The 15,483-nt window shown below is 40.6% G+C and overlaps 1 long non-coding RNA gene across 12 annotated transcripts in view; it reads right to left on the minus strand.

The window, feature by feature from the left end:
* Positions 1–15,483, minus strand: part of LOC143806493 (uncharacterized) — a 138,889-nt gene that overhangs the window by 89,068 nt on the left and 34,338 nt on the right. For 2 of the 12 annotated variants that reach the window (XR_013221485.1, XR_013221484.1), the window contains exon 1: positions 9,382–9,543. The exons of the other annotated variants lie outside the window; for them this stretch is intronic. This is a non-coding gene — a long non-coding RNA (uncharacterized LOC143806493). Of the gene's footprint in view, positions 1–9,381; positions 9,544–15,483 lie in introns of those variants that run through there. 12 annotated transcript variants of the gene reach the window in all.

Consider the following 15,483-nt stretch of genomic DNA (forward strand, 5'->3'; position numbering starts at 1 on the left):
TTGGAGAGCCCCTGTGTGCCTAAACATTGGAGCTCCCCCACAAGTGACCCCATTTTAGAAACTAGACCCCCCAAGGAACTTATCTAGATGCATAGTGAGCACTTTAAACCCTCAGGTGCTTCACAAATTGATCCGTAAAAATGAAAAAGTACTTTTTTTTCACACAAAATTTCTTTTAGCCTCAATTTTTTCATTTTCACATGGGCAACAGGATAAAATGGATCCTAAAATTTGTTGGGCAATTTCTCCTGAGTACGCCGATACCTCATATGTGGGGGTAAACCACTGTTTGGGTGCACGGCAAGGCTTGGAAGGGAAGGCGCGCCATTTGACTTTTTGAATGGAAAATTAGCTCCAATCGTTAGTGGACACCATGTTGCGTTCGGAGAGCCCCTGTGTGCCTAAACATTGGAGCTCCCCTACAAGTGACCCCATTTTGGAAACTAGACCCCCCAAGGAACTAATCTAGATGTATAGTGAGCACTTAAAACCCCCAGGTGCTTCACAGAAGTTTATAACGCAAAGCCATGAAAATAAAAAAATATTTTTCTTTCCTCAAAAATGATTTTTAGCCCGGAGTTTTTTATTTTCCCAAGGATAATAGGAGAAATTGGACCCCAAATGTTGTTGTCCAGTTTGTCCTGAGTACGATGATACCCCATATGTGGGGGTAAACCACTGTTTGGGCGCACGGCAGGGCTCGGAAGGGAAGGCACGCCATTTGGCTTTTTGAATGGAAAATTAGCTTCAATCATTAGCGGACACCATGTCGCGTTTGGAGAGCCCCTGTGTGCCTAAACATTGGAGCTCCCGCACAAGTGACCCCATTTTGGAAACTAGACCTCCCAAGGAACTAATCTAGATGTGTGGTGAGCACTTTGAACCCTCAAGTGCTTCACAGAAGTTTATAACGCAGAGCCATGAAAATAAAAAAATTATTTTTCTTTCCTCAAAAATGATTTTTTAACCCACAATTTTTTATTTTCCCAAGGGTAACAGGAGAAATTGGACCCCTAAAGTTGTTGTGCAGTTTCTCCTGAGTATGCTGATACCCCATATGTGGGGGTAAACCACTGTTTTGGCACACGTCGGGGAGCGGAAGGGAAGTAGTGACGTTTTGAAATGCAGACTTTAATGGAATGCTCTGCGGGCGTCACGTTGCGTTTGCAGAGCCCCTGATGTGCCTAAACAGTAAGAACTCCCCACAATTGACCCCACTTTGGAAACTAGACCCCCAAGGGAACTTATCTAGATGTGTGGTGAGCACTTTGAACCCCCAAGTGCTTCACAGAAGTTTATAACGCAGAGCCGTGAAAATAAAAAAATGTGTTTTCTTTCCTCAAAAATATTTTTTTAGCCCAGAATTTTTTAATTTTCCCAAGGGTAACAGGAAAAATTTGACCCCAAAAGTTGTTGTCCAGTTTCTCCCGAGTACGCTGATACCCCATATGTGGGGGTAAACCACTGTTTGGGCACATGGCGGGGCTCGGAAGGGAAGTAGTGACGATTTGGAATGCAGACTTTGATGGAATGGTCTGCGGGAATCATGTTACGTTTGCAGAGCCCCTGATGTGCCTAAACAGTAGAAACCCCCCACAAGTGACCCCATTTTGGAAACTAGACCCCCGAAGGAACTTATCTAGATGTGTGGTAAGCACGTTCAACCCCCAAGTGCTTCACAGAAGTTTACAACGCAGAGCCGTGAAAATAAAAAATAATTTTTCTTTCCTCAAAAAAGATGTTTTAGCTAGCAATTGTTTATTTTCACAAGGTTAACAGGAGAAATTGGACCCCAATATTTGTTGCCCAGTTTGTTGTGAGTGTGCTGGTACCCCATATGTGGGGGTAAACCACTGTTTGGGCGCACATCAGGGCTCGGAAGGGAAGTAGTGACATTTGAAATGCAGACTTTGATGGAATGGTCTGCGGGCGTCACGTTGCATTTGCAGAGCCCCTGATGTGCCTAAACAGTAGAAACACCCCACAATTGACCCCATTTTGGAAACTAGACCCCAAAAGGATCTTATCTAGATGTGTGGTGAGCACTTTCAACCCCCAAGTGTTTCACATACGTTTATAACGTAGAGCCGTGAAAATAAAAAATAATTGTTCTTTCCTCAAAATTATGTTTTAGCAAGTAATTTTTTATTTTTGCAAGGGTAACAGGAGAAATTGGACCCCAATAGTTGTTGCCCAGTTTGTCCTGAGTACGCAGGTATCCCATATGTGGGGGTAAACCACTGTTTGGGCGCACGTCGGGGCTTGGAAGGGAGGGCACACCATTTGACTTTTTGAACGCAAGATTGGCTGGAATCAATGGTGGCGCCATGTTGCGTTTGGAGACCCCTGATGTGCCTAAACAGTGGAAACCCCTCAATTCTAACTTCAACACTAACCCCAACACACCCCTAACCCTAATCCCAACTGTAGCCATAACCCTAATCACAACCCTAATCCCAACACACCCCTAACCACAACCCTAACCCCAACACACCCGTAACCCTAAATCCAACCCTAATCCTAACCCTATTCCCAACCCTACCCACAACTGTAACCCCAACACAACCCTAACCCTATCCTTAACCCTAACCACAAGCCTAATCTTAACCCTATTTCCAACCCTAGCCCTAATTCCAACCCTAAGGGTACCGTCTCACATAACGATTTACCAACGATCACGACCAGCGATACGACCTGGCCGTGATAGTTGGAAAGTCATTGTGTGGTCGCTGGGGAGCTGTCACACAGACCGCTCTCCAGCGACCAACGATGCCAAGGTCCCGGGTAACCAGGGTAAACATCGGGTTACTAAGCGCAGGGCCGCGCTTAGTAACCCGATGTTTACCGTGGTTACCAGCGTAAAAGTAAAAAAAAAAAAAAACGTACATACTCACATTTCGGTGTCCTTCAGGTCCCTTGCCGTCTGCTTCCCGCTCTGACTGAGTGCCGCCGTACAGTGCGAGCAGAGCGCAGCGGTGACGTCACTGCTGTGCTGTGCTCTCACTTTCCGGCCGGCAGACAGTCAGAGCGGGAAGCAGACGGCAAGGGACCTGAAGGACACCGAAATGTGAGTATGTACGTTTTTTTTTTTTTTTTACTTCTACGCTGGTAACCACGGTAAACATCGGGTTACTAAGCGCGGCCCTGCGCTTAGTAACCCGATGTTTACCCTGGTTACAAGTGAACGCATCGCTGGATAGCTGTCACACACAACGATCCAGCGATGACAGCGGGAGATCCAGCGACGAAAGAAAGTTCCAAACGATCTGCTACGACGTACGATTCTCAGCAGGGTCCCTGATCGCTGCTGCGTGTCAGACACAGCGATATCGTATGGATATCGCTGGAACGTCACGGATCATACCGTCGTAGCGATCAAAGTGCCACTGTGAGACGGTACCCTAACTCTAATTCCAACCCTAACCCTAAGGCTATGTGCCCACTTTGCGGATTCGTGTGAGATTTTTCCGCACCATTTTTGAAAAATCCGCAGGTAAAAGGCACTGCGTTTTACCTACGGATTTACAGCGGATTTCCAGTGTTTTTTTGTGCGGATTTCACCTGCCGATTCCTATTGAGGAACAGGTGTAAAACGCCGCGGAATCCGCACAAAATTGACATGCTGCGGAAAATACACAGCGTTTCCGCACCATTTTTGAAAAATCCGCAGGTAAAAGGCACTGCGTTTTACCTACGGATTTACAGCGGATTTCCAGTGTTTTTTTGTGCGGATTTCACCTGCCGATTCCTATTGAGGAACAGGTGTAAAACGCCGCGGAATCCGCACAAAATTGACATGCTGCGGAAAATACACAGCGTTTCCGCACGGTATTTTCCGCACCATGGGCACAGCGGATTTGGTTTTCCATAGGTGTACATGGTACTGTAAACCTGATGGAAAACTGCTACGAATTCGCAGCGGCCAATCCGCTGCGGATCCGCGGCCAATCCGCTGCGGATCCGCGGCCAATCCGCTGCGGATCCGCGGCCAAATCCGCACTGTGTGCACATGCCCTAACCCTACCCCTAATTCTAACCCTAATTCTAACCCTAGTTCTAACCCTAACCCTAGCAGAAAAAAAATATATATATATTTTATTTATTTTTATTATTGTCCCTATGGGGGTGATAAAGGGGGGTCATTTACTATTTTTTTTATTTTGATCACTGTGATAGGCTATATCGCAGTGATCAAAATACATCTGAAACGAATCTGCCAGCCGGCAGATTCGGCGGGCGCAGTGTGCATGCGCCCGCCATATTGGAAGATGGCGGCGCCCATGGAGAAGCAGGACGGACACCGGGAGGCCCGGTAAGTATGTAGGGGGGTGATCGGATCACGGGGGGGGGGGGGGGGACCACCGGAGCACAGGGAGGGGGCACCGGAGCACGAGGGGAGCGGATAGGATGACGGAGGAGCGGACAGGACGACTTAGGGGGGCGGACCACGTAACGGAGCATTGGGGGGGCGATCGGTGGGGGGGCGATCGGTGGGGTGGGGTGGGGGCAGATTAGGTTTTCCAGCCATGGCCGATGATATTGCAGCATCGGCCATGGCTGGATTGTAATATTTCACCGGTTTTTTGGGTGAAATATTACAAATCGCTCTGATTGGCAGTTTCACTTTCAACAGCCAATCAGAGCGATCGTAGCCACGAGGGGGTGAAGCCACCCCCCCTGGGCTGAAGCACCACTCCCCCTGTTCCTGCAGATCGGGTGAAATTGGAGTTAACCCTTTCACCCGATCTGCAGGAGCACGATCCCTCCATGACGCATACGCTGCGTCACAGGTCGGATTGGCACCGACTTTCATGACGCAGCGTATGCGTCAAAGGTCGGGAAGGGGTTAAGGAACTTCTTAGCCATTATTTAGGCATGTCATTTTCGTCTTATTGGCATCACTGTTTTCTAAGCTGTTATGTTCCTCCATTATTACGTTAATGCAATGTTCTGTCCAAGGCTCCGTGCAGGGTTAGCTCCATCCAGGATGACTGGATTGTAGATTACTCAAGCTTTCCATGAGAAATTATGGGAACCACAGTTCTTTTATAGTAATTCATTCTAAAAGCTTCTAATTACAATTGTAAACACTTCTTGTTATAGTTACATAGTTATTATTAAGGTTGAAGGAAGACTTTAAGTCCATCTAGTTCAACCCATAGCCTAGCATGCCCTAACATGTTGATCCAGGGGAAGGCAAAAAAAACCCATGTGGTAAGAGTAAGCTCCATCATGGGGAAAAAAATTCCTTCCCGACCCCACATACGGCAATCAGACTAGTTCCCTGGATCAACGCCTTATCAAGGAATCTAATATATATACCCTGTAATATTATACTTTTCCAGAAAGGTATCCAGTCCCCTCTTAAATTGAAGCAATGAGTCACTCATTACAACATCATACGGCAGAGAGTTCCATAGTCTCACTGCTCTTACAGTAAAGAATCCGCGTCTGTTATTATACTTAAACCTTCTTTCCTCCAGACGTAGAGGATGCCCCCTTGTCCCTGTCACCGGTCTATGATTAAAAAGATCATCAGAAAGATCTTTGTACTGTCCCCTCATATATTTATACATTAACATAAGATCCCCCCTTAGTCTTCGTTTTTCCAAACTAAATAGCCCCAAGTGTAATAACCTATCTTGGTATTGCAGACCCCCCAGTCCTCTAATAACCTTGGTCGCTCTTCTCTGCACCCGCTCCAGTTCAGCTATGTCTTTCTTATACACCGGAGACCAGAACTGTGCACAGTATTCTAAGTGTGGTCGCACTAGTGACTTGTATAGAGGTAAAATTATGTTCTCCTCATGAGCATCTATGCCTCTTTTGATGCATCCCATTATTTTATTTGCCTTTGTAGCAGCTGCCTGACACTGGCCACTGAATATGAGTTTGTCATCCACCCATACACCCAGGTCTTTTTCATTGACGGTTTTGCCCAGAGTTTTAGAATTAAGCACATAGTTATACATCTTATTACTTCTACCCAAGTGCATGACCTTACATTTATCCCCATTAAAGCTCATTTGCCATGTATCAGCCCAAGCTTCTAGTTTACATAAATCAGCCTGTAATATAAAATTGTCCTCCCCTGTATTGATTACCCTGCAGCGTTTAGTGTCATCTGCAAATATTGAAATTCTACTCTGAATGCCCCCTACAAGGTCATTAATAAATATGTTAAAAAGAAGAGGGCCCAATACTGACCCCTGTGGTACCCCACTGCTAACCGCGACCCAGTCCGAGTGTGCTCCATTAATAACCACCCTTTGTTTCCTATCCCTGAGCCAACTCTCAACCCACTTGCACATATTTTCCCCTATCCCCATTATTCTCATTTTATGTATCAACCTTTTGTGTGGCACCGTATCAAAAGCTTTTGAAAAGTCCATATACACTACATCTACTGGGTTCCCTTGGTCCAGACCGGAACTTACCTCTTCATAGAAGCTGATCAAATTAGTCTGACATGATCGGTCCCTAGTAAACCCGTGCTGATACTGGGTCATGAGGTTATTCCTCTTCAGATACTCCAGTATAGCATCCCTTAGAATGCCCTCCAGGATTTTACCCACAGTAGAGGTTAAACTTACTGGCCTATAATTTCCGAGTTCAGTTTTTGGCCCCTTTTTGAATATTGGCACCACATTTGCTATACGCCAGTCCTGTGGTACAGACCCTGTTATTATGGACTCTTTAAATATTAAAAATAATGGTCTATCAATGACTGTACTTAATTCCTGCAGTACTCGGGGGTGTATCCCATCCGGGCCCGGAGATTTGTCAATTTTTGTGATTTTTAGACGCCGCCGTACTTCCTGCTGGGTTAAGCAGGTAACATTAAATTGGGAATTATTATCACTAGTCATATTGGCTGCCATGGGATTTTCTTTTGTAAATACTGCTGAAAAAAAGTCATTTAGCATATTGGCTTTTTCCTCATCCTCATCCACCATTTCACCCAGACTATTTTTAAGGGGGCCAACACTATCATTTTTTAGTTTCTTACTATTTATGTAGTTAAAGAATATTTTGGGGTTATTTTTGCTCTCTCTAGCAATGAGTCTCTCTGTCTCAATCTTTGCTGCCTTGATTTGCTTTTTACATAATTTATTTAATTTTTTGTATTTATTTAATGCCTCTTCACTACCTACTTCCTTTAATTCTCTAAATGCTTTCTTTTTGTCACTTATTGCGCCCCTTACAGCTTTATTTAGCCATATTGGTTTCCTCCTATTTCTAGTATGTTTATTCCCATACGGTATATACTGTGCACAGGTCCTATCCAGGATGCTAATAAATGTCTCCCATTTTCTTTGTGTACTTTTATGTCTCAGGATATCGTCCCAGTTAATTGCACCAAGATCCTCTCTCATCCGTTGGAAATTTGCCCTCCTGAAGTTTAGTGTCCTTGTCACCCCTCTACTACACATCTTATTAAAGGAGACATGAAAACTTAATGAAACTTTTAACGGAGTTTCGACTATAGGGTGCTTTCACACTACGTTCTGGCACCCGTTCGTTGGTCCTACCGGGGCTTATATCCGAACCCCCCACAAATGATGATTATAAATTGTGATTATAAATCGTATAAAAAACTAACCATTTTAAAGGGAAGGTCCAACTTTGTGGAAACATTTTAATTTTTTATACTTTATTGCATCGTATTTGGGGCTTTAAATCATGTTTGCAATTGGGTTTCAGTAATGATTGTGCACCGTTTGGCTTTTAAAGTCTCTATGTTGTACAACCTATTGCTGGCTTTGTTTTCCTGCATAGTCAACTTTAACGGTGTCCGTGGTCATATATCAGCTGAGAGGAACTCAGAAAAAGACAGATAAATGAGTTTCAAACTCTGTGTTATATCGTCATAGCGGGCTGACTGACAGATTCTCAGTTAACTCATTCTCCAGTTAGCAATTGCCAGTACAACAAATAGGCTATAGAAGACACAAGGACAAACATTTTTCATGAGACTCAAATGCAAAAATGATTTTTAGCTCCAACTACATGCAGGTAAGTTAAAAAAAAGATTGTCCTCAAAAGGTGGAAAATTAAGAAAAGAGTAATGAGAATTTTTCTATAAAGCCCCAAACCCAAAGACCACATTCTCCACTCCAACATAAAGAAAATAAAAATACTGTACAGTTCTAAAATTGGGGATCAATGAATATATATATATATATATATATATATATATATATATATATATATATATATTTATATATATATATATATATATTGTACTTGGGTAAATCTTCTGTCACACATAGTTTTTGCATAATTTTCATCCATATTTTCACAAGCGTTTTTTCGTAGCTTTTTTTCCTACATTCAGATATTGTTACCCTTTTAATGAAAAAGCCAATTTTCATTTTCACCCTTTTTTTCCTCTTCTTCTAAGAGCCATAACTTTGATATATATCTGCTGATATAGACGTATATATAGGAGCTTGCTTATTGTTGTACTTTGGAATTACACCATTTATTTTACCATACTGAAAAACAAAAATAAAAATTCCAAGTTGGAAGGAATTAAAAAAAAAATAAAAAAAAATCACAATTCCACTATTTCTTTTTGGATTTCATATTTGCGCAATTCATTGTGCGGTAAAAAGCATGATTCTTCCGCTCCGATTATGCTGATACCAAACTTGAATACTTTTGTAATTATTTTAAAATTAATATTTTACATTTAAAATTTATATTTTAAATATTTGTAATTATTAAAAAATTCATAACAATGAACAAAAAGAATTTGAAGACTTATTATATTTTAATTTAACGTGGAAGAGCTTTATGGCGAGTTGTTTTTTTTTGTGAGGTGAGCAGTAGTTTTTATTGGTATGGTTTTGTGGTACGTGCAGCATTTTGATTACCGCATATTGTATTTTTTGGAAAAGATTCAGTTACCTCAAAAAATCCTTTAGAGTTTTTTTCTTTTTTCTTTGTGATTTATTTACTATACGGGTAAATTAATTTAAAATTTTCATCGATTGGGTTTTTATAGATGCGTTGATAATGAATATTCTGTTTATTTTATTTTTTTATTTTTTATTTTCTTATTTTCGGAGGGGAAAAAGGGGGTGATTCAAACTTTCATGGTTTCTTTACTTTTCGAAAAAAATGTTAAAACGTTTGGGAGCGGCCTCGGTTAATGCAAGTGTACTGAGTGAGGCCGGAAAGACTAGTAGGATGGTGGCAGGCGGTATGCATATCGCATACTTGCAGTCACATTACGGCCGGTCCCAGCGCTGTCACCGAAAAATCCTCACAGCGTCTGCAGTCACACAGAGTGTAGTTTTAGACTGGACAACCCCTTTAACTCTACTTCACTTGTACACTGCCAAAATGACTACATTCTACGCTATTTGCTATTACTTTTTTCTTCATTTCATGTGGAGAAAAACTAAAATTACTGCTCCCCTCAAAATCCTTTCTTCTCTTGGCGTTAATGGGGTGCTCGCCTCCGAATACTGAGGGAGGCAATCTTGGGAAAACATCACTAGGCCTCAGACACAAGTGCAGGCCCACACTGAAGTAGTTGCCCATAGCAACCAATCAGATTCTTGCTCTTATCTTTTCCCCTGCAACACATTTTTGAGAGCTTCAATCTGATTGGTCACTACCACCTAGAAAATGGAAGTCATCATCCCATGGTTGCTATGGCAACATTAACATTTACATTTTGACTGCTTTACATAAATTTGACTTTTACAAGATAAATATGCTAAAGGATAAAACGCAGGCCTCCCCTCTCCTGTAACTACGATGACCCAAAAGTCAAAGACTAAAGCGAATCAAGGAGGTTTATGTAAATGTGCGCCAAAGTAAGTGTGGAGGGAACGCCCTAATTGTCACAGGACCTGGTGTAAATGTTCACATAGCCTACTTTCACACATCAGTTTTTTTGCCTCAGGCACAATTTAGCGAGTGTTGGAAAAACCGGATCCGGCGCAGATTGTGAAAAACTGATGTGACGGATCCGTTTTTTCGACAGATCCGGCTAGCATATCTAGATTATTGGATAAAAAAAATTGGGAGCATGCTCAGTTTTAAAAAAATGGAATCCGGCGCCGGAATCTGTCATTTTCCGGATCCGGCACCTTCCGGCTCCCATAGGCTTCCATTCTAGCAAACAGCCGGAAGCTTCTGGCTTTTTCGCCGGAGACAAAAAAACGTTGCTATGGACGTTTTTTTCCAGAAACCGGAAACGGCAGATTTGCCGGATCCGGCGAAAACTGGAAAAACGCAATGTCATCCTGTGCAATCCGGCACTAATACAAGTCTATGGGAAAAAAACCTGATCTGGCGGCAACATTGGCCGGATCTGTTTTTTTTTAAATTTAGCCGGATTGAGCGTGACGGCGAAAACCTGATGTGTGAAAGTAGAGGAGGAGATGTTCGTCATGGAGATACCGGCCACAAACTGGTTTAACCATCCTGTCATAGTGAATTCAGGGCTACAATGTGCAGCTACACAAAAAGCAGACTTGTTCTTGAAGAAAAGTAGGATTTAATATGTTTGAAGCAATTTACAACATATTGACCTCTATATTGGCATACATTTTATGTCTATTGATTTCTTTTCATTCACAAAAAAAAATGCCCCAAGTATCAAAACCCATTTACCAATCGGGCAATGCACCACTTAGAAATTATATATAGTTCACTATGTTTGCGACCAAAAGTGGAAAAAGATCCCAAAGAAAGTGGTACTTTTAAAATAAAATATTATTTTTATTGATACAATAATTTAAAAACATACAAAATGAAAAGGTGCTAGACCCAATGAGAGAGGGACCTAAATGGAGATCCCCTGCGTCCCTCTGCCCTCTGGGGGGTCTCCCCGTGGCCGGCCAACATCAGGTACATTATGCAATTTACGTACTAACTAATTTTACAATGAGACAATATTTTTTAGCCATCATGCGCATTCAGTGGCAATGTAGGACTTGTTTAAGGAACATTATATCTGACATATAGCCTTTTACTTGTTGACAAGCACCCCAATACAGCCATTAACCTATGAGACATATGGTGTATGCTTTAGGAATTATTTCTAATATCACTAATATTCAATTCATATTTTATGGTTTATATACGCACATGAGTTGTCTCATAATACATTTGGCACCTCCTCATACTAATTCTTACATTGTCTAATCTTTACACCGCCTTACTTCCACTTTACGTGTGGTCACCCTATGGCATTTAGGTCCCTCTCTCATTGGATCTAGCACCTTTTCATTTTGTATGTTTTTAAATTATTCTATCAATAAAAATAATATTTTATTTTAAAAGTACCACTTTCTTTGGCATCATTTTCCACTTTTGGTCGCAAACTGTATATTGAGTTCTATAGTATCTATCTACAAAAAAGCAGCACCATTTTATATATACAGTTGCATCTGACAAAATTAGAATATCATCAAAAAGTTATTTTATTTCAGTTCTTCAATACAAAAAGTGAAACTCATGTATTATATAGAGACATTACAAACAGAGTGATCTATTTCACATGTTTATTTCTGTTAATGTTGATGATTATGGCTTAGAACCAAAGAAAACCCAAAAGTCATTATCTCAGTAAATTAGAATACTTTATAACACCAGCTTGAAAAATGATTTTAAAATCCGAAATGTTGACCTACTGAAATGTATGTTCAGTAGATGCACTCAATACTTGGTTGGGGCTCCTTTGGCATCAATTACTGCATCAATGCGGCGTGGCATGGAGGCGATCAGCCTGTGGCACTGCTGAGGTGTTATGGAAGCCCAGGTTGCTTTGATAGCAGCCTTCAGCTCGTCTGCATTGTTGGGTCTGGTGTCTCTCATCTTCCTTTTGACAAAACTCCATAGATTCTCTATGGGGTTAAGGTCAGACGAGTTAGCTGCCAATCAAGCACAGTGATACTGTTGTTTGTAAACCAGATATTAGTATTTTTGGCAGTGTGGACAGTTGCCAAGTCCTGCTGGAGAGTGAAATTTCCAACTCCAAAAGGCTTGTCAGCAGAGGGAAGCATGAAGTGCTCTAAAATGTCCTGGTAGACGGCTGCGCTGACTTTGGTCTTGATAAAACACAGTGGACCTACACCGGCAGATGACATGGCTCCCCAAACCATCACTGATTGTGGAAACTTCACACATGACCTTAAGCAGCTTCGATTGTGTGCCTGTCTCCTCTTCCTCTAGACTCTGGGACCTTGCTTTCCAAGGTCTAGTGTGAAGTTTCCACAATCAGTGATGGTTTGGGGAGCCATATCATCTGCTGGTGTAGGTCCACTGCGCTTTATCAAGACCAAAGTCAGCGCAGCCGTCTAACAGGAAATTTTAGAGCACTTCATGCTTTCCTCTGCCGACAAGCCTTTTGGAGTTCAAAATTTAATTCTCCAGCAGGACTTGGCCCCTGTCCACACTGCCAAAAGTACCTATACCTGGTTTACAAACAACAGTATTACTGTGCTTGATTGGCAGCAAACTCCAAGAGCCCATCATGATGCACAATTCCACCTATTATCTATCTATCTATCTATCTATCTATCTATCTATCTATCTATCTATCAATCTATCTATTATCTATCTATTATCTATCTATTTATATCTATTATGTATGTTTTATCTATCATCTATCTATCTATTATCTTATTATCTATCTATTATCTATCTATCTATATATCTATCTATCTATCTATCTATCTATCTATCTATCTATCTATCTATCTATCTTATACACTAATGGTGCAACCTTTTTGGCCAGGCTGCCCAAAAGGTATGAGGGCCAATTTCCACCCCAAAGCAAGTGGAATTGTGCATTATGATTGAGTTATTGGGCAGCAAAGGGCCTATATGGTGTTCCTGCATGGAGGCCTATTTCTGTCTGTGTCCACAAATGAAGGGCAGTTAAATATGGTTGCGTTCTTTCAGGTGGTGGGCAGTGAACAGTGGCATGGACATTCTGGCATTAAACAGGTCACATATACCATGCTGCTGATCCATACTGGCATATGGCCTCCCAGTTCTTTTAATTCTCCCTGTATCAGGTGTAGCTTTATATAGGCCTATAACTATTTGAGTTCATGAAGTTATCACACTGCACAAAGTATGTAACCCAAAGCATAAAATGGCTAATTCAGCTCTACTACATCACACTACCAATGTATGTAAATGCCACTTCTACACAATCAACATAGACAGCTGTATAAGGGTAAAGCTACCCCAAAAACTCTAAAATAATACAGTATCAATCCCCTGTGCATGGAAAACACTGTGATGATAGAAAAAAACCTGTATCACGATAAGAGGCAAAAATGGCACAACCACAACAGTAGTTTCTATCTATCTATCTATCTATCTATCTATCTATCTATCTATCTATCTATCTATCTATCTATCTATCTATCATCTATTATCCATCTATCTATTATCTATCTATTATCTATCTATCTATTATCTATCATCTATTATCCATCTATCTATTATCTATCTATCTATCTATCTATCTCTATCATCTAGCTATCTATCATCTATTACACAGGTCAACAAAAAAATTTTTTTTTTTCTGGTGTCCAAAATATTTTAATGAATTTGGGGTATTTTTGGGGTGCTGATTCTGAATATGCTATCAGTTTTGCCAGATTGGCTCAAGTTTTTGACATTTTTGGTATCTTATTTATAGCACTTGTTGGTAAATGCGACGCATCATCTCATTAATTTCTTTGGATTAGTACTTGAACTGAGCAGTTCTCAATATAGTTTTGTGTTAATTAGTGTTCTAAAAGTTTGTTCATAGCTTGATTTTTGCACTAACTTTATGTTGTTGTCGGTTTTCCAGTGAAAAGCATGAACTCATCAAGAAGAAGTTGTCTTAACGATCCAGACTCATTCTGTTACATTTGTGGTGAATACACACTGCCAAAACATAGAAGAAACATAACAGACTTCGTAAAAAAAGTGTATTTTGCCTATTTTGGGGTTATGCTTGGGGACCAAGACAAGTTTTGGGCACCACACATAGTGTGCAAAGCATGTATCGAATTATTACGAAAATGGAGCAAAGGACAAAGAAAAAGCTTCAAATTTGGTGTTCCAATGGTGTGGAGAGAGCCAAAAAATCATCATGATGACTGTTATTTCTGTGCAGTGCAAGTGCAAGGATTCAATAAGCATAAGAAACGAAAATGGGAGTAACATGGAATCTGCAAGAAGGCCTGTCCCTCATTGTGAAGATGTGCCTGTACCTGTGTTTACCAGAAATAACAGTCATCATGATGATTTTTTGGCTCTCTCCACACCATTGGAACACCAAATTTGAAGCTTTTTCTTTGTCCTTTGCTCCATTTTCGTAATAATTCGATACATGCTTTGCACACTATGTGTGGTGCCCAAAACTTGTCTTGGTCCCCAAGCATAACCCCAAAATAGGCAAAATACACTTTTTTTACGAAGTCTGTTATGTTTCTTCTATGTTTTGGCAGTGTGTATTCACCACAAATGTAACAGAATGAGTCTGGATCGTTAAGACAACTTCTTCTTGATGAGTTCATGCTTTTCACTGGAAAACAGACAACAACATAAAGTTAGTGCAAAAATCAAGCTATGAACAAACTTTTAGAACACTAATTAACACAAAACTGTATTGAGAACTGCTCAGTTCAAGTACTAATCCAAAGAAATTAATGAGATGATGCGTCGCATTTACCAACAAGTGCTATAAATAAGATACCAAAAATCTCAAAAACTTGAGCCAATCTGGCAAAACTGATGACATATTCAGAATCAGCACCCCAAAAATACCCTAAATTCGATGAAATATCTTTGGCACCAAAAATGCTGTTGACCAGTGTTATCTATCTATCTATCTATCTATCTATCTATCTATCTATCTATCTATCTATCTATCTATCTATCTATCTATCCTCTATTATCTATCTATCTATCTATCTATCTATCTATCTATCTATCTATCTATCTATCTATCTATCTATCTATCTATCTATCTATCTTTTATCTATCTATCATCTATTATCTATCTATCTATTATCTATTATCTATCATCTATCCATCTATTATCTATCTATTATCTATCTTTTATCTATCTATCTATCTATCTATCTATCTATCATCTATCTAATCTGCCTATCAAAGCATCACTACTTTCAAAAATATAAATGTTAATAATTTATTTCTAGCAATTAGCAAAATGCAAACTGAATAAACAAAAGAGAAATCTACAACACATCAATGTTTGGTGACTGCCTTTTGCCTTTAGACCAGCATTAATTCTTCTAGATCAGGGTTTCCTAATCTCTGGTCCTCACGGCCCCATGTCATGTTATCAGGATTTTCTTAGTATTGCACAGGTGATGGAAGTATCATCAAGGCATCTGGAATTCTCTCACCTGTGCAACACTATAGAAATCCTGAAAACATGACCTGTTGGGGCCACGAAGACTGGAGTTTTTGGAAACATTGTTCTAGAAA

The sequence above is a fragment of the Ranitomeya variabilis genome, chromosome 2 (assembly GCF_051348905.1).
Source record: "Ranitomeya variabilis isolate aRanVar5 chromosome 2, aRanVar5.hap1, whole genome shotgun sequence".
NCBI lineage: Eukaryota > Metazoa > Chordata > Amphibia > Anura > Dendrobatidae > Ranitomeya > Ranitomeya variabilis.